At 38.8% G+C, this 24562-nt stretch overlaps 1 non-coding gene across 1 annotated transcript; it reads right to left on the bottom strand.

Annotated features, from left to right (window-relative positions):
- Positions 1-423: 423 nt before the first annotated feature.
- On the bottom strand, positions 424-495 carry TRNAS-GGA (transfer RNA serine (anticodon GGA)). Its single transcript has one exon. It is a non-coding gene; the product is annotated as a tRNA-Ser (tRNA).
- Between the last annotated feature and the right edge of the window lie 24067 nt (positions 496-24562).

A 24562-nucleotide genomic window follows, 5' to 3' on the forward strand; every position in this document is an offset into this window, starting at 1 on the left:
ACAGTAGTGTTTTTTCCTTTCTGAAAGAAAGTGAGAGTCGCTCAGTCGTGTCCAACTCTTTGTGACCCCATGGACTATACAGTCATGGCCAGAATACTGGAGTGGGTAGCTGTCCCCTTCTCCAGGGGATCTTCCCAACCCAGGGATCAAACCCAGGTCTCCTCCATTGCAGGTGGATTCTTTACCAGCTGAGCCACAAAGGAAGCTCTATAACATTCCATTTATAGTTATTATAAAATATTGGCTATACCCATATATTGACTACATATTGTAAAGTATATTATCGTGAAAGGAAAGGAAAGTCACTCAGTCGTGTCCAACTCTTTGTGACTCCATGGACTGTAGCCTACCAAGCTCTTCCCTCCATGGGATTCTCCAGGCAAGAGTACTGGAGTGGGTTGCCATTTCCTTCTCCAGGGGATCTTCCCCACCCAGGGATTGAACCCAGGTCTCCTGCATTCCAGGCAGATGCTTTAACCTCTGAGCCACCAGGGAAGCCCAAATTGTAGCTTATTATTTTAAACATAATAGTTTATGCCTCTTAATGCCTTATCCCATCTTGCCCCTATCCACTTTCCTCTCCACAGGTAACCACTAATTTGTTCTCTATATCTGTTCATCTGTTTCTGTTTTGTTATATTCACTAGTTTTATTTGTTTAGAGTTTTTATATTCACTAGTTTTATCCATTTAGATTCCACACATAAATGATATTTCAAATGTTGAATTTTAGATACCTTTTTGTAAGTACCATAAAACTGATTTTTTCCCATCCACTCTGACATTTACTATCTTATATTGGCCAGTCTTGTAGATTTATATTTATTGATATTAGGCTTTCAAATTTAGTTGGTTTTTCTTTTATGTGCTATATTTCTACTCTTCAAAGGCCAAATAAAGAGAGAAAATAAACTTAGGTTACACATCAACACTTTCATATGTATGTATGTGGCTCAGTGGTAAAGAATCTGCCTGCCAATGCAGGAGACGCGGGTTCGATCCCTGAGTCGAGAAGATCCCCTTGAGGAGAAATGACAACCCGCTCCAGTATTCTTGCCTCGGAAATCCTGTGGAAAGATTTAGCTGAGCAGGCTACAGTCCATGGGTCACAAAGAGCTGGGCGTGACTGATCTCACATGCATGTCTTGTCATCTTACCCACTAAGTGGAAGTTGCTAAAGAATGGACAGAAGACTGTAGTCACCTTCCTAGTACTTGACCCTCTCTTCCACTGCGCCCTTTAGTGCTGGAGTTTGCATATGTTTATCATTAACACATATTCATTAACTTTAAATATACTTGAACATTTAATCTTACTTCTTGTAGCCTCCTTCCTTCCAGGACTAACTAGATTTTTGTTCTTTTTCTTGCTTCACTCGTTGAAATCAGCATAGTTTTAGTTCTGTCAGTCACATTGCTGCTAACAGTCACCCGAACCATCTATCTACAGTTGTCACACTCTCTTCCTGCTGAGGTTGGGCCTTTGCTCATCTCGCAATGCTTTTGTTTATCTCCTGAGGACTTGGGTTTTGCTTTGGATCTTTTAGTTCCTTCCTTCCTCATCTATTCTTCTTCTATTTCTTTACTTTCAAAACTATTTCTGTTTTAAAAATAAGTATATCCTTTACATAGAAATCATGAAAGATATTTTGAAAACTTGAAATAAAAGTAATCATCTCAAGATTTCAAATTATTGATTGGGCAAGGTGAATTATTGGCTAAAGGTTTTTGGATCTATCATAGATAGATAGATTGATCCATAGGCTTCCCAACTGGCTCTAGAACCTGCCTACCAATGCAGGTAGATATAAGAGATGCAAGTTTGATCCATGGTCAGGAATTTTCCCTGGGGAAGGACATGGCAACCCACTCCAGTATTCTTGCCTGGAGAATCCCAAGGACAGAGGAAACTAGTGGGCTGCAGTTAGTGGGGTGTATGCTGCTGCTGCTAAGTCACTTCAGTCGTGTCTGACTCTGTGTGACCCCATAAACAGCAGCTCACAAGGCTCCCCCGTCCCTGGGATTCTCCAGGCAAGAACACTGGAGTGAGTTGCCATTTCCTTCTCCAACGTATGAATGTGAGAAGTGAAAGTGAAGTCACTCAGGCGTGTCCGACTCTTAGCAACCCCATGGACTGAAGCCTACCAGGCTCCTCCGTCCATGGGATTTTCCAGGCAAGAGTACTGGAGTGGGGTGCCATTGCCTTCTCCGAGTGGGGTGTATACATACATACATATGTATATATTTATATATAAAGTTTTTCATAGGCCAGGAGCCATCTAAATAAATGTAAGACCTATTCTAACAGTTATACCCTATGGAAATGTCTGCTTCCAAGTTAGCATCAGCATTTGAGGGTTGGTTAGTGAGAACTAGGGATATAGACAAGCAAATTAACAAATAATGGATGAACAAAATATTATTTATACCTTGAAATTCATTTGGGATGTTTGTACATTTATCTCTGTAAATCATGAAGCTTTGAGACCTTTGCCCTCTGTTTCAGAGTTGGGCTCCACCACCTCACATATTTTTAAGTTCAAAAGATAACTCATCTAGAATGATGCTGATTTTAGTTATAAAATAGATGAACTCAATACATTACAATTTATTGATCAGAGAATAAAATCGTACTGAATGCCTAGAGCACTTACTGTGTGCTAGGTACTGTTCTAAGTATAATGTGTATAGCAATGTATTTAAACTTCGTTACCACATCAAAAGATGTATGAGTGTGTGTGTTAGCTCCAACTCTTTGCGACTCCATGGACTGTAGCCTGCCTGGCTCCTCTGTACATGGAATTCTCCAGGCAAGGATATTGGAGTGGGTTGCCATTTCCTTCTCTAGGGGATCTTCCTGACCCATGGATCAAACCCAGATCTGCATTGCATGTGGATTCCTTACTGTGAAGGAAGTTAGCTTTCTTGAGGTTACACAACTAGTTATTCTATTTGAATCTATCTAATTTGGCTCCAGAAGCTAGTATCTTAAATGTTACATACTATTCCTTCAGAGTAAGTAGTAGTGGAGGTCCCAGAGAATCAATTAAACTTTTGTTGTCCTGTCCGAAGAGCGTTTCTGATGCTCTCTAAAGAACAGACCGATTAGCAAATATTCACCATGAAGTGCCATGTACACTGCATGTACTTTAGATGACATTGTAATGCTTAGCTGTTCAATTAGTGTGTTCTTTTCCTGTATGTACCACTTGTGGTTATTTAGAGTAGGATTTGGCCTTAATTTTTTTTTTAAACAAAAGATTCTCACTAAAGTGTGTTTACTGATTGCCAACCTTTTTTTTTTTTTTTTTCTTATAGAATTAGAGGTGAATCTTGGAGAAGGCAATGGCACTCCACTCCAGTACTCCTGCCTGGAAAATCCCATGGACGGAGGAGCCTGGTAGGCTGCAGTCCATGGAGTCACTAAGAGTCGGACAGGACTGAGTGACTTGACTTTCACTTTTCACTTTCATGCATTGCAGAAGGAAATGGCAACCCACTCCAGTGTTCTTGCCTGGAGAATCCCAGGGACAGGGGAGCCTGGTGGGCTGCCATCTATAGCGTTACACAGAGTCGGACACGACTGATTTGACTTAGCAGCAGCAGCAGAGGTGAATCTTGTCTCAGTTCCATGGAGGTAAATGCATCATGACTTTGTCTACTCCACTATGGGTAGTTCAACCATAGGCAGTTTTACAGTGTTTTTGGCTTTGATATCATCATATCCAAACACATTTTGAGATGTGCAATGTAACAGGAATGTAACACCTAATTCGTAATGAGTATACTGTATGGAGTAGGATATTGATTCGGGGCAGACTACAAAGGGATAGCTACGTGAATTCAAGTTCGAGCTCTCTTTTGGGTATATGGCCTTAAACAATGTGTATGCACATTTTCTGTGCCTTTGTTTTCCCATAGATAACATGTGACAGTACTAGTTTTAAATACATCTTAGTTGTTATGTGTGCTTAGTCGCTCAGTTGTGTCCGACTCTTTGTGACCCCATGGACTGTAGCCTGCCAGGCTCCTCTGTTCATGGGGATTTTTCAGGCAGGAATACTGGAGTGGATTGCCATGCCCTCCTCCAGGAGATCTTCCCAACCTAGGGATTGAACCAAGGTTTCCCACATTGCACAGAGAGTTTTTACTGTCTGAGCCACCAGAGAAGCCCAAGAATACTGGTGTGGGTAGCCTATCCCTTCTCCAGGGGATCTTCCCAACCCAGGAATTAAATAAATTAACATGTATAAAAGTAATGCTGTCTTTTATAGAATTGAAGTGACATATAAGTGATAACTTGTATTATTAATAATCCACCATTTTCTTGAGTTAGAACAACTAAGCTCTCACTGAAATTTATGTAGAGACATGTGTAAACTAATAATTACTACAAAAAAGTCACTGTGCTATAGAACATATAACACAGAAACTCAAATGAGGGCAGAGAGGCGAATGAAGTCAGGGAGGCAAATGAGAGTTCAAAGATGTGACGTTCAAAATAAGAATGATGGATGGGTGGATGGCAATATATCCAAGTGGAAGGAATGGAATTAGCAAAGGTCCTAGGCACAAAGAAGCATGGCCTCTTCAGAGAATGAATAGAAGCCCAGTGTGGGTTGAATTTAAGAAAGAAGCAGAAATAGTAAAAATAGTTCCTGAGAGTTAATCTGGATTGTGCAGGGTCCCGTAGATTATGTTATAAATGTGGTCTTTCTTCCCATGGCATGATATGTCCATGAAGCTGGTAGGTAACTCAATTCACCATGGATTTTCAGTCCCGCAGTTTCTTTTACTATTCCCCAGCCGTGTTTGGCCAAATCCCACAAAACAAACCGCCACATTTTCCCTTCATGGGTTTAGGTTTCTTCCTTTTGCTTGTTCTTCCTATTACAGACTAAATTGTGCCACCGACCCCCCTCCCCATTTTTTTTTTTATTGAAGCCTTCCCAGTGCCTTAGAATGTGATTGTATCTAAAGATAGGACTTAAGAGACAGTTGGTATCATTTTAACTTAATCATTAAAGCCCACCTTAATTATTATCTGGGGCTTCCAGGTAGCTCAAACAGTAAAGACTCTGCCTTCAATGCAGGACACCTGGGTTTGGGCCCTGGGTTGGGAAGATCCCCTGGAGAAGGAAATGGCACCTGACTCCTGTATTCTTGTCTGGAGAATTCCATGGACAGAGCAGCCTGGTGGGCTATAGTCCATGGAGTTGAAGAGTTGGTCACGATTGAGCGACTAACACTAACTAATGATTATCTGACTATTATCGTAGGATATCAGGACATACAACGAAACAAGAGGGATACAAGTGCACAGAGGGGATGCATGTGAGGAGACGGTGAGAAGACAGCCACTGGAAAACCAAGGAGAGAAGCTTCAAGAGGAACCAGACCTGTCCACACTTGATCTGGGACTTCTAGCCTCCAGAAGCATGAGAAAGCAAATCTCTGTTAAATCACCCAGTCTGTTATATTTTGATATGGCAGCCCTAGCCAATCAATACATTCCCCTCTCCTTTCTTGTTCTTTTAAAATTAAATCTACAGTCTTACCACTGGGGAATATCATGACAAAGCATTTGATATCGGGAGTTGATGAGTTGTTATTTAAAGGACCCTCTAATGTGCCATTCCCTGGAAGTTGTTGATTACAGTTAAATTCACTTAGGGGAACATTGAACGTGGGATCATGTTTGTGGCCTTCATTCTAGCAAAGCTCTCCTAAGGGAGCTGTGAGACTTAAGCCCTGACTAAGGGCCTCCTTGGTGGCTCAGATGGTAAAGAATCTGCATGCAATGCAGGAGACCCGGGTTTGATCCCTGGGTTGGGAAGATCCCCTGGAGAAGGGAATGGCTACCCACTCCAGTATTCTTGCCTGGGGAATTCCATACACAGAGGAGCCTGATGGACTATAGTGCATGGGGCTGCAAGAAGGCATACACATCTGAGAGACTAACACAGTAAGAGTTGTACCACCCAGAGCCCTGCAGTGGGGCCCTGGGATGGTCTAATAATTGCTAACATGACTCCTTCAATAATTAATGATTCAGTTGTTTTAAATGCCTTAATACATAAAAGCTCACATGTGGTGTCAGATCTCCAAATTATAACACAAAATAGATGTTTTGCAGTAACTTATATGGAATTAATTCCATCCTAGAGTTCTTGTAGAAATTAGAAGTCATTTAAAGACTGAGCTCTGATGGTTATGTGTCACTAGACTCCCTCTGTGGAACCATTTCCTTGTAAATTTTTGTAATCCATTTGTATTCTGTACACATGTGGTCTCTTGACGGCTTTGGTGGTTCTTAATTGCACTTCTCATAGGCAATCCCAATGGTAGGTTCCTTTCAACTAAACTAGTAGGGATGTGCCATCAAGCACAAAAACAAAAACAAACAGAAAAAAAAACTGGTTGATTTAATTATTAATGGTAAATGTCCTTCTAGCTTCTTCCAAGAAAGCGAAAGCACATCACTTGACTAATAAGCCTTTTCAGTAATGAAGTATAATTTTACTTGGTCAAGTTATTCTCCTAAAGTTTTAGTTCTTATTTATGGATTCTTAATCTCAGGTGCTTGGGATTGGCTTTATCACCCTCTTCATTTTCTGGAGTTCTACTATTGATCTCCCAAAGAACTTGTGCCTTTTAAGGGTTTTTGTTTTAATTATTCTCCATATTTCTCACTCGTGTCCCTCTTCACTTTTTGAAAATGTTCCAAAGTAATTTTTTTTAAAAAATCTATTTCCCAGATTTATTGAGATGTAATTGACATACAATTGTATAATTTTAATATATACAATGTAAAGATTTTATATATGTATATATTGCAAAATGATTACCACAATAAAGTAGTTAACACATCCATCACCTCACATAATTACAATGTCTTGTGTGTATGATCAGGGTTTAATTTATTCTCTTGGCAACTCTCAAATATGCATCACAGTATTATTAACTGTGCTTGCCATGTTGTACAGTATAGCCCCAGACCATACTCATTTAATAACTGGAAGTTTATATCCTTTAACAGCCTTCACCAATTCTCTTCCAACCTCCCATCCTTGGAAACTACCAGTTTATTCTAATTTTTTTTTTTTCTTTCTCCTAACTCATGTATACTTCTTTTGCTTTTGTATAGTTGCTATGTCCTTCGGACTTCCCAGGTGGCGCTCGTGGTAAGGAACCTACCTGCCAATGCAGGAGATGGGGGAGAGGGGGGTTCAGTCCCTGGTTGTGAAGATCCCCTGGAGGAGGGCACAGCAACCCACTCCAGTATTCTAGCCTGGAGAATCCCATGGACAGAAGAGCCTAGCGAGCTATAATCCATAGGGTTGCAAAGAGCTGGACATGACTGAAGTGACTCAGCATGCATGCACGCACTATGTGCTGTATTTTTTTCAAAAAAGTCCTAACTTTCTTAGGACAGTTTCCTTTTTTAAAAATAGATAAAAATATTTATAAGCCCTCATTTGAAAACAAACAGAACAATCCTTAATTAGCTTACTTCCAATTAATCAAGTAATGCTACATATGTATGAATGGGTATGTAATTTAACATCAGTAGCTCAGAAATGCACTCTGTATGGAACACTAGGTCTGCAGAGCCTTCTGGAGAATTCGTTATGAAAGGGAAACATTTCTGATTAAGAGTGAAAATATGATTGAAAAAGACAAAGGATGGCACAGGCCAATCAAAAGAACTAAAATGTCCTCCCTTTTTTAGCAGCTGAATGAATTTGGCCATGCCTATCATTCTAGTGCAGAGTATACAAGGTAAGCATTAACTAATATTCAGCCTGTGACTTCACAGAAGATACTAAATAGCAACAGGGCAGCAAAGGAACCTGAGAGTAGGGATCAGTGTCTGCAGAAAAAGGGGCCTTGGGTATTAGGCTAATAGAAATTAACCTTGGCTATTTCTACTATTCAGAAGATGAAAGGAAATGGAAAGCTAATCACTGAAGTAATATACCTCAAATCTTTTCCACCTGCCTAGAAAAAGAAAGCAATGGTCAATGATACAAGTGAGGTGACTTGCTTTTGTTAATTAAAATCGTGCTGTGTATTTTCATCAACTCTGTTCACTAATGAGATGAACATTATATTATGTATTTTTTTCTGTCACTTAGAGATATTAATTTTATGGTAAGACTATTACCCTGATTTCAAATATTCCAAGAAAAGCTGGAGAGAGAGTGATGAGAAAGAGACCAATTCCAAGAAATCTTTCATTACAGAGGTTATCTGCAGAAATTAGTGTCCAAATGCTTGATTTTCTCATAGACAATTTGGTGAACTTGTTGGGGTCCAGTGTGTTTCACTGGAGTAGGAGAGAGCAAACTGCAGTGCGTGGGTTAAACATGGCCTGCTGCCTATTTTCGTAAATTAAGTTTTATTGGAATACAGCAACATTCATTTGTTTACATACAATCTACAACTGCTTTTGTGATATAATTGCAGGGGCTGAGTAGTTGTGAAAGAGACCATTTGGCTCTCAGAGCCTAAAATATTATCTGGCTGTTTACAGTTTGACAACCTTTTCACTGGATAATGGCAAACAGGTCAAGTTTCAGAGGTGAGTATAAACCGATGTGAAGATAATTGGATGGAGATGAAATTGGAAGGAGGTTACACTGAGCTTTTAGCACCATACTGGGAGGGAGTATTTAAAAACAAGAGCAAATAAAAGTAGACTGACAATTATCTTGTCAGGAGGATGAAAAGAAAAATCAAACATAGGTCTTTACATTAGATGTAATCTGAAGACAATGAGCAAAGTTGAATCCTGTAGCTTTCATGCATGGCTTAGTAGCTCTTAGCTATATCTAATCTAGTCTTCATAATTCAGTTATTGAAATGACAAGACCTGAATTAGTCTGTAGGTACTTTGTTCCTGAGTACAAGTACATGATCTTAGGGGCTAGGAACAGAGGCATAAGGTTAATGTACAGATCAGTTCATTTGCTAGAAGAAAGCTACAGATACCAGGATGAGCCCTTAACATTCATTCTGTTTGTATATGACATGCCACTGCTTGTTTGTATAAGACATGCTCTGTACGTGATTATTTACAAAGGGAAAAATGACACAGCCCCATATTCCAGTGAAAGGGGGCATGCTCAGTTTGGGGTGTCTGAGCTATAGTCTTCTAGAAAGGTACCAATATCTTTTTTTCAGAAAAGGGATTTTTTGTTTGTTTGTTTGCTTGCTTTTTAAAGCATTTGAAGATCTTTTTGAAGTCTCCCCAGTTTGTAATGTTTCTTTGATCAAAATCTCTAGGTCAGAACTGGAACTTGTTTCAAACACTGACTGCTTTTCGCTTTGAGGCCATGTTTACATGACTCCCAGGATGGGAAGTCTGAACACAAGCCCGAGGTAAGCGTGTCAGTAACATGCATTAGCTTCCCTCACGTGCTTGGGACCATAAGTTTAACTAAGGACGCTGATAAGTAGTTCTACATTGATTTCAGTTTATGGTAAAACTTTTTAAAAACGCTCTTCATGAAAGTGAAATTGATAGACCCTTATTTGGACATCAGATGTAAAGTCTAAAGTTTTTCATTGATATTGTTTAATATTTTACAATGGCATTTTATTTATTTATTTTTTTTTGCAATGGCATTTTAAAAAGGATAATGTAGATGGATGAAATACAATATTTTGAGAATAAAGGAATCCAAGTGAATGTTACATGATTATAAGTGTTTATTCCATGTCAACTAACCTTGGAAAATGATTCCAAGATAAAAGGCAAAAACATTTCCTGAAAATGCCTCAAATCTAATTAGAAACCTCTGATTATTACTGGCAACCTGGAAGTTAAGGAAAACCTTCCTAAACCACAGGAAATTTCTTGTTGAAAAATTCACTATTATATATTATGTGATAATCTAGAGATATTTCTAATTTGCATTTGAGCTTAAATTTAGGGCCATGTGGAAGTTCTGTATCTGGAGTGAGTGTATAGCCTGTGAATTAGAAATGTGTATAGTGCTGTTATTTGAGTGAAGGGAGCACACATTGTTGAAAATGTTTCAAAATACTTAGATCAGATCAGTCGCTCAGTCGTGTCTGACTCTTTGCAACCCCACGAATCGCAGCACTCCAGGCCTCCCTGTCCATCACCAACTCCCGCAGTTTACTCAGAGTCACATCCATCGAGTCAGTGATGCCATCCAGCCATCTCATCCTCTGTCATCCCCTTCTCCTCCTGCCCCCAATCCCTCCCAACATCAGAGTCTTTTCCAATGAGTCAACTCTTCGCATGAGGTGGCCAAAGTATTGGAGTTTCAGCTTTAGCATCATTCCTTCCAAAGAAATCCCAGGGCTGATCTCCTTCAGAATGGACTGGTTGGATCTCCTTGCAGTCCAAGGGACTCTCAAGAGTCTTCTCCAACACCACAGTTCAAAAGCATCAATTCTTCGGTGCTCAGCCTTCCTCACAGTCCAACTCTCACATCCATACATGACCACAGGAAAAACCATAGCCTTGACTACATGGACTTTTGTTGGCAAAGTAATGTCTCTGCTTTTGAATATGCTATCTAGGTTGGTCATAACTTTCCTTCTAAGGAGTAAGCGTCTTTTAATTTCATGGCTGCAGTCACCATCTGTAGTTATTTTGGAGCCCAGAAAAATAAAGTCTGACACTGTTTCCACTGTTTCCCCATCTATTTCCCATGAAGTGATGGGACCGGATGCCATGATCTTTGTTTTCTGAATGTTGAGCTTTAAGCCACCTTTTTCACTCTCCACTTTCACTTTCATCAAGAGGCTTTTGAGTTCCTCTTCACTTTCTGCCATAAGGGTGGTGTCATCTGCATATCTGAGGTTGTTGATATTTCTCCCAGCAATCTTGATTCCAGCTTGTGTTTCTTCCAGTCCAGCATTTCTTGTGATGTACTCTGCGTATAAATTAAATAAACAGGGTGACAATATACAGCCTTGACGAACTCCTTTTCCTATTTGGAACCAGTCTGTTGTTCCATGTCCAGTTCTAACTGTTGCTTCCTGACTGGCATACAAATTTCTCAAGAGGCAGATCAGGTGTTCTGGTATTCCCATCTCTTTCAGAATTTTCCACAGTTTATTGTGATCCACACAGTCAAAGGCTTTGGCATAGTCAATAAAGCAGAAATAGATGTTTTTCTGGAACTCTCTTCCTTTTTCCATGATCCAGTAGATGTTGGCAATTTGATCTCTGGTTCCTTTGCCTTTTCTAAAACCAGCTTTAACATCAGGAAGTTCACGATTCACATATTGCTGAAGCCTGGCTTGGAGAATTTTGAGCATTATTTTACTAGCGTGTGAGATGAGTGCAATTGTGTGGTAGTTTGAGCATTCTTTGGCATTGCCTTTCTTTGGGATTGGAATGAAAACTGACCTTTTCCAGTCCTGTGGCCACTGCTGAGTTTTCCAGATTTGCTGGTATATTGAGTGTAGCACTTTCACAGCATCATCTTTCAGGACTTGGAATAGCTCAACTGGAATTCCATCACCTCCATTAGCTTTGTTCATAGTGATGCTTTCTAAGGCCCACTTGACTTCACATTCCAGGATGTCTGGCTCTAGGTCAGTGATCACACTATCGTGATTATCTGGGTCATGAAGATCTTTTTTGTACAGTTCTTCTGTGTATTCTTGCCATCTCTTCTTAATATCTTCTGCTTCTGTAGGTCCATACCATTTCTGTCCTTTATCAAGCCCATCTTTGCATGAAATGGTCCTCTGGTATCTCTGATTTTCTTGAAGAGATCCCTAGTCTTTCCCATTCTGTTACACAACCGTAAATGTTTTTATAAATGTGTTACTGTAATAGTTGAGGAGAGACAATTAAACAGGACTGGAGGGATGAGTGTCTCCTGTTTCTGCTTTTGAGATTGGTAATGGATATGAAGAATGCTAGACATACATGATCTAGGTAGATATCATGCAGTAAGGAAGATATTTTTGTTCTTTCTTTCTTTCTTTTTTTTTCTGCCATGATTGCTGTGGTTCAATACCAATACTCACCAAGGAAGCTGTGCTTGGCCATAAGAACTGGATTCACTCAATTTAAACTAATAAAACCTACATCCCAGTGCCTCTCTAATTAGATTGATCACATCCATGGGAACAACCAGCATTATTCATGTTTAGCATCCTAGAGAAGCATACCACTAAGGATTAAACAAACGCTGGCAACGTCTGGGATATAGGAACTGGAAGCAATGGTCTCATTGAATTTCAAGAGCGCTTTATTCCATTAAGCAATTCTTAATTTTCAAACAAAAGCAGTTCTTTATCCAGAAACAATACTAGTATGTGGTTGTGGCCAAGGATCTCCTTTACTGCTCATAATATCCCATAGTTTTCAGTAACAGGCAACAGTTTTAGCCATAACTGAACATCTGTGTTCATCTGTGCAGTAGTAACTCTTGCGGTCCTAGACCACGTGGAGTTCCAGGGATCAGTAAAATAAACATATCTCAGTGAATCTACCCACCCCCCCCCCGACTTTTGTTTCCTTGTGGTTTCTTGTAATGCAGCTTCAGAAACCAAAGTTGCCAAAAAAGTTTTTATAAAGCAAGTTGCCAGTGCTGTGGAAGGAACTTTCAACATCTGTATCAGTGACACATTATCAAGGTCTGTTAATAACTCATTCCTGTATATATTTTTAAATAACCTACCTAGATAGGAAAAGGCTGCAATAAAAGCTGTTCTGGAAAAAAAAAATGCATTAAAGCTTTTCAGAAGAAAAACTTTTAAGTTCATAATGAAATCTGTGATGACAGCTTGCAATTTGTTTTCTTTGAATATGTGTACATATTGACCTTCATGGTTTATGGTATCAGGCAAGGGCTTGATTCACAGAGAAAGCTTTGTACTTTCTCAGGCAAGATACTGAAATCCCCTCAGTCTGTTTCCCCATTTATAAATCTGGGATACCGTGAGACTTAAATGAGAGAATATACATGCAACGTGAACATGATGAGGAAGTTTTCAGAAGTAGGTGCTGGAGGACTATAGGTGAAAATAGCCTTTCTAATTTTGAAATCCAGGGAAAATGTCTCAGAAATAGTGTTAGAAGCAGAAACCAGGAAGATACAGTGAGAAGTCTTTTTTTTTTTTTTTGGTCTTTTTTAGGAATAGTACTAAAACGTACATAGATGATTCAGAGGATGCAAAGTTGAGCATGCATTCAAGAGAAGAGAGCCAGACATTGTGCCTGGAAGAGCTGGAAGTAGAAAAAGCAAACTCAGAATTAACCAAAGTGTGTTGGAATAGCTGAAGCAAGACATATATTAGAAACTCAGGGACTCTGGGATAAAAAAACTGTCAGCAGTGTTAGGAACACATACAGATGAATGTTTTGTGTGATTCTGTTTCCATAACAAATTGTCTCTTTAACATTGCATTGTTCTATATTTCATTAGATTCTATTTTTGAAAGTAAGCTTGCAAGTGGAGAAATACTGTCTACCTGCTCTGCCCTACTTCTCCTGTTTGTGTGAGTGACAGCGTGAAATAATTAGGATGTTAACCATGCAAGGATTAAAACAATGATGTATCATTATATGCATGAACTCAAAATTCTCACAGAGTCTTATAATCCTTTCCCAACTCCGGCTGCATACCCACAGGGAGCATTTCATGCTTACGGTAGCACATGTGAAGTGTAAATTACTGAACTGAGCAAAAGGAAACTCAAACCGACGCCTCACTGTGTTTGATTTCACTCTGCCGTCCCCACATGCGTGCCCTCCAATCCTCATCTTTTGTTGCTGTGACTCCTATTTTGTGAGATGTTGTGCCGAACTTGGAATAAATTCAGTGAATCTAATCATTGGGAAAGACTCTTGGGCACCTCGTTCAATATTTCAGCCAAAGAAGAGGTTCCCAGTTTCTGAAGGATGCAAGAAAAGGGACTTATTTTATCCTTGCATGCCTGAGGTTTAAGACTATTTCATTCCCTTCTATTTTGATTTAATCTGATTGTTGGATGTATGATTTAATACATAGTCCAAATATATTTCTCTGTCCTTATTCTATTTTCTAAAGATACCCAGAAAAAGTATAATGTCCTTCCTATGCAGGCTTTAGTCATTTTAAGAAATCATCTCTTGATTCTATCTCTAAATCTGCCCTTGTCCTAGCTATAAATATATGTGATTTCTCCTAACTTTCTTCCAACACATGTTCTTAGTGCTTGCTTTTTGAGTGAGTAAGTATGGCATAATTTAGATTCTCTGTCATCCTTTCCTTTCTTCTGGATTCCAGACAGTATTTTATTTTTATGTTTCTCTCTAAATACCATGCCCAGAGTAAAGCATTCTGCCCAGACTTTTTTTGAACACCTTTTAGAACAAAGTATCTATTTACTTGTTACAGAATTTGTATTTTATGATGACCTAAGATTTCATTAAGTTTGACTAACACATACTGTTGCAACATATTAAAATTAAACACAACAACTCATATATCCTTCTGTTACAATCTCCTCTTTAGTCACGTCTCTCTGACCTTATCTATGAGTAATCGGATGTTGTAGACAGTAGTTTTTTCTAATTTAATATTTGGGAAATGTTCTGAAATTGATTAAAACATTACAGATACGTTCACTTTTGAGTGTAAAATCATTAAGGGATGAATTCTATTACTGCTCTTCCCCTAAAGGCACCCTACAACAAACAGCACCTGGAAAATATCCTATTTACTTATTGTCACTGAAAGGCCCGTGGTGCCTTTCTTCAGAGAGGATTAATGTCATGTCTGATCAAAGGGGCTAGCTATTTAAGCTAGAAATAATACCCTTGAATTAAAGAACATTTAGTCTAATTTGTCTGTCTCTTGTTAACCAGGAATTCATGGTCAGTGGGGATTAATAGTTCATCTTGTAATTTATTCTGCTTAATTCTTACCTGGTCTAACATCACCTGTTGTGCCACACTTTAGAGACTTAGCAAAAGCTACTATATTAAGCAGGCCAGCTGTGATGTTTCCAGTGTTTAGAAGTTTAATACCTTTCTGCAACACATATCCACAGGTGTCTCGTGAATATTTATTGATCAGTGGTAAGGTGGTCACAGAGAGATATAGATTTTTGCCAGTGTATTATAGACTTGAATTAATTTTTGAATCATGTCTTCCATCATTAGAACTGTAACCTACCACAATGGTGCTTCTTAGTTAATGACCTAACTTTTATGCGATCCTTTTAATAATTTTCTTTTTTTTTCTCCATGTGTTTGTTTGTTGCCTCACATAAATTTAAATGAGGGAAAGATAAAAGGACTGTGGATGGAACAATGGACAAACATACCCAACAGTCTAGTATTTTTGAATGGTAGATAAATTGGATTTGGAATATAGCGGACAAGGGTACATGTGCTATTTCTGATAAGGTAAAATTTTACTACTAAAAATTCTCAACTTATTTTTTCTTTAATTTAGTAGTTAAAAAACGATGCTCAACATTCCCTTTACTCTTGTAACTTAGAAAGTCTGCCATGACCAAGACAGTTGCGGCCAAGGCCTCATCAGAAAGGATGTATTCAATAACAAATATATGAGTGAGTTTTTTGAGGCAGGAGCTAGACATGGTTGAGTTGTTAATCAAAAAATTCCGTGTAGTATCTCCATATGAGAAGATCATACCTCTCTCTACTCTTCTCTCATACACCCTGTGTCTGTTGCCTTCCAAACTGGCCATGTTTTGTGTTTTTGTAAACTGAATGTGAGCAAAAGTAATGTGTGTCACTTTCAAGTAACAACCTCTCGAGCCTTTCTCCCTGAGTCTGCTTCTCTTTCTTCTGCCGCAAGATCAGTATGTTCTTATTAGTGGTGGTTTCTTCGGCTCTGGTCCGGGAATAAAGCGGATGTGGAAGGAACCTCTGACTCTGTGTTAGATATACATGTAAGAAATACTGAAATCACTGTTGTTATAAACTATGTATAATACAGGTGCTTCATCATGTATAAACAATCAGCTGTCAGTGTTCAGAGCTGTGTACTGGAATGAAAGCACACTGCAGCACATTAAACAATTGCCAACTGTGAGCTGTGTTAGCATTAGCATTTCCAAATAAGTATTTGGGACCTGTATTAACAGAACAATAGTGATGGTTTATAAGGTCTAACATACGCTTTAATTGAAACAGCACAAAGCATATTCTTGGAAAATTAATAAGGATAATGTGATCAAATTACTATTTAAATAGCAAAACGACTAGAAGTGTAGTCCATGGTTGCACTTTTTAAAAATTTTATTTTAGTTGGAGGATAATTACTCTATAATAGTGTGATGGTTGCAGCCATACATCGTTATGAATTGGACACAGGGAAATGTTCATCTGTCCCCCTCCTCCTACACCACCCTCCCACCTCCCTCTCCTGCACTTTTAATTTACAAGAAAATTATGTGTTGTGGACTACATGGAGTAAGAAGATATTTTCACATCCTAATCCCTGGAAACTGTGAACTCTTACCTGATAAGGCAGAAAGAGTAAATCTTATGTCAAAAAATGGGATTAATTAAAGGACCTTGAAAGAGTTTATCCTGGATTATGAGTTTGGACACTAAATACAAAAACAAAAATATGTTTCCTTATATTAGAGTTTTAAAACAGATACACAATAAATAAGATTCAATGCAGTTCAGTTACTCAGTCGTGTCTGACTCTTTGGGACCCCACGGACTGCATGCCAGGCCTCCCTGTCCATCACTAACTCCTAGAGTTTACTCAAACTCATGTCCATTGAGTCAGTGATGCCATCCAACCATCTCATTCTCTGTTGTCCCCTTCTCGTCTTACCTTCAATCTTTCCCAGCATCAGGGTCTCTTCCACTGAGTCAGTTCTTCGCATCAGGTGGCCAAAGTATTGGAGTTTCAGCTTCAACATCAGTTCTTCCAATGAAAATTCAGGACTGATTTCCTTTAGGATAGACTTGTTGGATCGCCTTGCTGTCCAAGGGACTCGGAAGAGTCTTCTCCAACACCACAGTTCAAAATGTAGAGATAAAAATGTGAAGATAAGGCAGACAGAGGCAGCCACAAGCCAAGGATTACCTCATCACCAGAAGCTGGAGGAGTGAAAAAGCAGAATCCCTGTGGAACCTCTGAAGGGAGCATGACCCTGCTGACAACCTGGTTTTGGACTTCTGGTCTCCTGACCTGAAAGACAATAAATTTCCATTGTTTTAAGATATGGCATTTATGTAACTTGTGACAGCAGCTCTATGAAACTAATATATGTAATAGATCAATAATCACTAACTAAACCAGCAATTCCAGAAAACTAAACTTTATGTACACTCAAGAATACATGTCTGGAGAATCTAGTTCTAGTAAATCCAGACTGCAACTTGTGTTTGAAGATCTATTTAGCAGTTGTTCTAATGGATGTAAATACTATAAATATGAAGATGTTTGGGGGGAGGGAATATCTGGAATAGGCAACACACACTTAAAGATGCTCAGTGGCACCTTCTGACTAGTGGCTTGTGGGTAAATATCACCAGTTCATGTCTGCAGTGACTTGGCACACAGTTTCCTTGTCTGTCTCTTATTTCTTCACTTCACATCTTCACATTGTTTTCATGAAAGTATAGTTGGTTTACAATGTTGTTAGATTCAGATGTATAGCAAAGTGATTCAGTTACACATATACATATCTATTACTTTTCAGATTCTTTTCCTTTATAGGTTATTACAATATATTGAGGCTATTTCCCATGCTGTATAGTAGGTCCTTCTTGGTTATCTATTTTATAATATATATAGTGTATACATATATGTTAATCCCAAACTCCTAATTTATTTCCTGTCCTCTTTCCCTTTTGAAAACCATAAATGTTTACTATGTCTGTTAGTATATTTCGGTTTTATACATAAGTTAATTTGTATCATTTAAGATTCCACATATAAAGCAATAAATGATATTTGTCTTTCATTGTCTGGCTTACTTCACTTAGTACGATAATCTGTAAATCCATCCATGCTGCTGCAAATGTTGTATTTCATTCTTTTCTGTGCTTGATTAATATTTCACTGTGTGCGTGTGTGTGTGTGTGTAAAACAACTCCTTTACCTGTTGATGGACATTTAATTTGCTTGCATATCCTGGCTGTTCTAAATACTGCTGCAACAAATATTTGCATGCCTGTATCTTTTCAATTTATAGTTTTCTTCAGATATATGCCAGGAGTGGGATCTCTGAAATCAAGTGGTAACTCTATTTTTAGCTTTTTAAGGAACCTCCATACTGTTCTCCATAGTGGCTACACCAATTTACATGCCCACCAGTGGTGCGGCATTGGCTCCTTTTTCTCCACACCCTCTCCAGCATTTATTATGATGGCCATTCTGACCTGTGTGAGGTGATACCTCATGATTGTTTTGATTTGCATTTCTTTAATAATTAGAAATGTTGGACATTTCCTCCTAAGTCCATTGGCACTTGTATGTCTTCTTTGGAGAAATGTCTCTATAGACCTTTTGCCCATTTTTTATTTTCATTTTTAAATATTTATCTGTATGAGCTGTTTGCATATTTTAGAAATCAATCATTTGTTGGTAACACTGTTTGCAAATATTTTCTACATATTATAGGTTATCTTTTCATTTTCTTTATGGTTTCCTTGCTGTGCAAAAACTTTTAAGTTTAATTATGTCTCATTTATTTATTTTTGTTTTTATTTTCATTACTCTAGGAGACAGATCCAAAAACATTGCTGCTATTTAATGTCAGAGTGTTCTGCCCAGGTTTTCCTTTAGAAGTTTTGTGATACCTGGTCTTACGTTTAGATGTTTAATCCATTTTGAGTTTATTTTTTTATCTGTTGTTAGAGAAGGTTCTAACTTCATTCTTTCACATGGAACTGTCCAGTTTCCCAACACAGCTTATTGAAGATTGACTTTTCTTCATTGTGTATTCTTGCCTCCTTTGTCACAGATTAGGTGGCCATAGGTGTGTGGTTAATCTCTGGATTTTCTATCTTATTCCATTGATCTATATGCCTGCTTTTGTGCCAGTATGATATTTTTGATGACTATAGTTTTGCAATATAGTCTTAAGGCAGGAAGCCTGATTCCTCCACCTTCATTTTTCTTTCTCAAGACTGCTTTAGCTATTCAGGATCTTCTATGTTTCCTGCAACTTTTTTTTTTCCTTCTAGTTCTGTGAAAAAGACCATTGGTAATTTGACAAGGATTGCATTGAATCTGAGATTGCCTTGGGTAGTATAGTTACTTAGACAAATGGATTCTTCCAACCCAAGAACATGATACATATTTCCATTATTTTGTGTCATTTTCAATTTATTCCATCAGTGTCCTACAGTTTTTGGAGTACAGGGCTTTTGCCTCCTCAGGTGTGTTTATTCTTAGGTTCACGTGTGTGTGTTTGTGCTCAGTTGCTCAGTCACTTCCGAACCTTTGTGGTCCCATGAGCTGTAGCCTGCCAGGCGCCACTGTCCATGGAATTTTCCAGGCAAGAATAATGGCTGTCAAGTCGCTTCAGTCGTGTCCGACTCTGTGCGACCCCATGGACTGCAGCCTACCAGGCTTCTCCGTCCATGGGATTCTCCAGGCAAGAACAATGGAGTGGTTGCCATTTCCTGCTCCAGGGGATCTTCCCAACTCAGGGATGGAATCTGCATCTCCCGCATTGGCCGGAGGATTCTTTATCACTAGCGCCACCTGAGAAGCTCTGTGCTGTGCTGTGCTTAGTCACTCAGTTATGTCCAACTCTTTGTGACCCCATGGACTGTAGCCCGCCAGGCTTCTCTGTCCATGGGGATGCTCCAGGCAAGAATATTGGAGTGAGTTGCCATGCCCTCCTCCCTGGGAAGTCCTAGTTTTCACATACTTAAATAAAATATTTGCTAAAAATTTTATGAGGAATATAATCAGCAGCCCTCTCACTCTCGGAAAAGGATGACCAATAACCTCCCACCAAACACCAGAGTTCTGTAATACACAGTGTAAATCCCTAGAAACTGCGTTTACTTGTTATTGAGATACAGTCTTAAAAACATCTAAAATCATAAACTGCTATGAACTTTGCTGTTTCAAATCATATTGGTGAGAAAGGAACCATCTCATTTTTGTCTGGAAGATCCTAGCTATTTGGGTCACTTTGATATGGAGAAGCAGCTTTGATTTTCAGTCAGCTTCAAAGTCTAAGACGAAAGGCTTTTGGACACAAAATTCCACTTTTCCACTAGTAGTTTCCAAAGAAACGGGACACTGAGCCCTGCTCCTCAGCCTAAGCCTAAATCTTTGTATACAAGGGCTGCTTTGTTTTGTTTCAAACAAAACACTGCATCATTTAAATTCTACCGAAACTCTCCCCTTTTCAACGCCCTGTTATAGCCTTAGGTCCTCTTTTTATCTGGTGGGATATTTTATGCTTTCTTTGGGGTATCCTCTGTTTTGTTCAGCAAGTTAGCAATCTTAACTTTTTTCATCTCTCAATTGGTTCTTGTTGGTCTTTGGCTGTTGGGATTTAGAAAGTTTGGGACATGCTAGAAAATAAAGCATATGAGTTATGGAGAAGACATGATTACTGTAGAACAGGGTAGTCTGAAGAATCATGGAAGGGAGTTTGAGCTGGATACTAATGAGTATATTGGATTTATGTAGGCAGACTCTAGAAGCAGCATTTGAGTCAGATCATCAGTGTGAATAAAGACAAAATGGCGGAACATTCAGTTCTTTTACAAGTTCTAGATACTCTACCTTCAAATTTCACTGCTCTCATCAAATGTTCAGATTCCACACTGACCCCAGCCCTGTTTGGATTGATGTGGTAATTTTCTAACTTGGTTACCTACTTATCCTTGTTCCTATCTATTAAGCATAAACCACTCAGCAACTAGAATTACTGTTCAAAATGTAAAATGTCTTATTTCTCTCCTTTGAAAGGTATGTACTGACTTTTGCTGTGCTTCAAATCCAAAGTCCTTCCCTGTGAGTGTGTGCATGTGTGTGTGTGTGGACATGGCCTACCCAATTTCTGAGAACTCTTCCCCCGCTCTCTCTGACCTAGCCATGCAGACACTCCGTTTCTCCATCAGCCTGAGAGACTCTGTATTGTTTTCTCTGCCTGTAGGAGGCAGGAGGGAAGGAAAAGTCTGAGAGTAGAATTTGAAGTAAAGAAGGGATTATATGACCACATTTAGGACTATCATTATACACATTAAAACATTTTCCCTGCTGGCTCAGATGGTAGAGAATCTGCCTGCAATATGGGAGACCTGGTTCAATCCCTGGGTTGGGAAGGTCTCCTGGAGAAGCAAATGGAAGGGAGTTTGAGCTGGATACTAATGAGTATATTGGATTTATGTAGGCAGACTCTAGAAGCAGCATTTGAGTCAGATCATGGAGAATCCTGTTTACAGAGGAGTCTGGTGGGTTACAGTTTAAGGGGTTGCAAAGAGTCGGACACTGCTGAGCGAATTACACTTTCACTTTCATGATACACACATATAAATGTTAAAAAAAGACAAGTATACACATTTGATTGTAACATTTTTTTTTCATATGTGGACATCAAAGATATCCAACAAATTCATGCAAGATGTCTCTTTCATGTTTAAGAAAAAAAAGAATTGTTAAAACAGGAACCTCTCGGGTCAAGTCCCTTCGACTCTTGACAGCAATAATGATGCTGTTTTATGACCCAAGTTCCCATTACATTTCTCCTTTCCCACTTGCCTTTAAATTACCTCTATAGAGCAAAATCATCATCATTATTATCTGAAGTTAAAGTCTTTCTACGGCAATGTGAATATTGTATAATAATAGGATTGAGATAAATACACAATTATTTGTGCACAAATGTGTTCCTTCTACAAATGATGGATTAGATTTTTACTGCCAGATTCATTGAAAACCCATAAATTTGCATATATTTTTACTGATGTGACCTAATTAAGAAGTGAGTTGAATGTTATTAAAATCTATGTTCCAGGACCTTATTCTATTAAAATACTCCTAGCAGGCTGCCTTTCATGTCTCACTGACGGGTTTGTTTCTACAAGCAGATATATTCCAAGTTTTGACTCTCAACTCTGTAAATTGTTTTCCTTTACTTGTTAGTAGCATGTCTTACTATCATAGGTAATGGTATTCTACCTGGACTACCACACCAGCCATCTACATAATTACTATATATTTGATGAATGGTCCTTTATAGGACTTTATGGTGCTTTATGGACTGAATATCTGTGTCTCTAAAATTCAAATACTGAAGCGCTAACCCATAATTTGGTGGTATTTGTAGATAGGATCTTTGGTACTATAAATAGGTTGAGATGAAGTCTTGAGGGCAGGTCTCCCATGATGATATTAGTGTCCTTACAAGAACAGGAAGAGACACCAGAGTCTCTCACCACCATGTAAAGATACAGCATGAAACTGACTTTCTGTGAGCCAGGAAGAGCCCTCAGCGGGAAAATAAATCAGCTGAAACCTTGATCTTGGCTCTCCCAGCCTGCCAGAACTATGATAAATTCCTATTGTCCAAGCCACCCAGTCTACGATATTTTCTTACAGTAGCCTGAACTAAATCAGATGGTCATGGATCAGTGGATGTGACCAGGTGTATAGTATAAAAGTTCAAACACTCATCATCTTGAGTTTTTAAAATAATTTATCTATGTATTAATTTTTGGTTGTGCTTGGTTGTGCTGTGTGGGCCTTTCTCTAGTTGCGGAGAGTGAGGTCTACCCTCCAGTGACCTTGTGCAGGCTTCTCATTGCAGTAGCTTCTCTTGTTCCAGCACATGCTCTAGGGTGCACGGGCTTCTGTAGTTGCCGCATGTGGGCTCAGTAGCTGTGGTTCCTGGGCTCTAGAGCACAGGCTCAGTAGCTGTGGTTCCTGGGCTCTAGAGCGCAGGCTCAGTAGCTGTGGTTCCTGGGCTCTACAGCGCAGGCTCAATAGCTGTGGTGCATGAGCTCTGTTGCTCTGCAACACATGGGATCCTCCTGGACCAGGGTTTGAACCCATGTCTCCTGCACCAGCAGGTGGACTCTTTACCACCGAGCCACCAGGAAAGCCCTCTTGATTTGTTTTTAACAAGTGTTCATTGTAGAACTTTATAGATTCCCATTCTCATGGATACCATTTTCATACAGTCAGATTTAGTATCATCAGGCTTATCAATATTTATACTATTTGTAATTGCATTTCTAAATTTCTGGGGTTTATTCTAAAAAGATGCTTGTTCATTTCCGTGTTTTATTATTCTAATCATAGAGTTCATAAACGAGTCCATTAAAATTAAGCAAACTATAACCCTACACCTTCATGTTTGCTTTTATTTGGATATGAAGAATGAAGGATCATTATCTTACCATCATAATGGCAAAAATTTACCAAAAAAACCCCCCAAAACCACTGGCTATAATGGAACACCTAATTATCTCCCCTCCCACACAGTACTAGTAAATAGCCTTGGATTTTTAAACTACGAGTTATGGTATAGAAAGTTGATTTCATTGTTTTTAAAAATTGTATACAGTTTGGATATAGTAAACAATTTTTTTTAGTTTCACTGCCATTATGTTTATCATTATAAATACAGATTAAAGAAGAACAAGCAACAGGAATAATACTAGAGTTATTTTTAGGATAATGATATTTTCCCATATATAATCAACTCACATATACTCTACCCTGAGATTTGTCTAAAATAATTGGCAGTTGAACTATCATGTACAGCACTAACAGAAAATGAAGTCATACTTATTCTCAGAATTTACTCCGAGTGCAGTTCTAGCACAAAACCCGGTCATGACCAGCATGGAAGGACTCACCAATGCAAGCCCGTTTAAAATTTGTGTTTAGAGAAGTCACAGATCTTGACCCTGAATTCCTTCTGTTTTCTGAAATAATGATTTCTCTGTAAGTACTCTCATCCTTTACCATACGTAACTGGACACTGTGACCAAATGAGAACATGGAATTTGCTTTAAATATGTTCTTCAATTAAAGAAAAATAGATTCTTTGGTAGTGGTTTCTAAGATCTGTGAAGGAGTTCAAGGATTTTCCAATCATAGGTCTATGTGCTAGCCAAAACAAAAAAACCTTTCATTCAATTAACATTTATTTTGTGGCATATAATTCCATGGATTTTGACAGATTCATAGATTTGTATATTCACCAGTTAAAGACAGAAAACTTTGGAATCCAAAGAAATCTCCTTCTGCCCTTTTGTAATCAACCCAATCCCACATGGCCAATTCCTGGCCATCACCAGTCTGCACTCTGTTCCTATAGTTTTGTCTTCTGGAACATCATATAAATAAAATCGTATACATTTTTCAGTCTTTCATTTAACAAAATGCATTTGGGATTCATACATATCATGTAGACCAATGATATCGGAGAAGGCAATGGCACCCCACTCCAGTACTCTTGCCTGGAAAATCCCATGGACGGAGGTGCCTGGTGGGCTGCAGTCCATGGGGTCACTAGGAGTCGGACACGACTGAGCGACTTCACTTTCACTTTTCACTTTCATGTATTGGAGAAGGAAATGGCAACCCACTCCAGTGTTCTTGCCTGGAG

This window comes from Bos indicus, chromosome 10 (assembly GCF_029378745.1).
Source record: "Bos indicus isolate NIAB-ARS_2022 breed Sahiwal x Tharparkar chromosome 10, NIAB-ARS_B.indTharparkar_mat_pri_1.0, whole genome shotgun sequence".
Lineage (NCBI taxonomy): Eukaryota > Metazoa > Chordata > Mammalia > Artiodactyla > Bovidae > Bos > Bos indicus.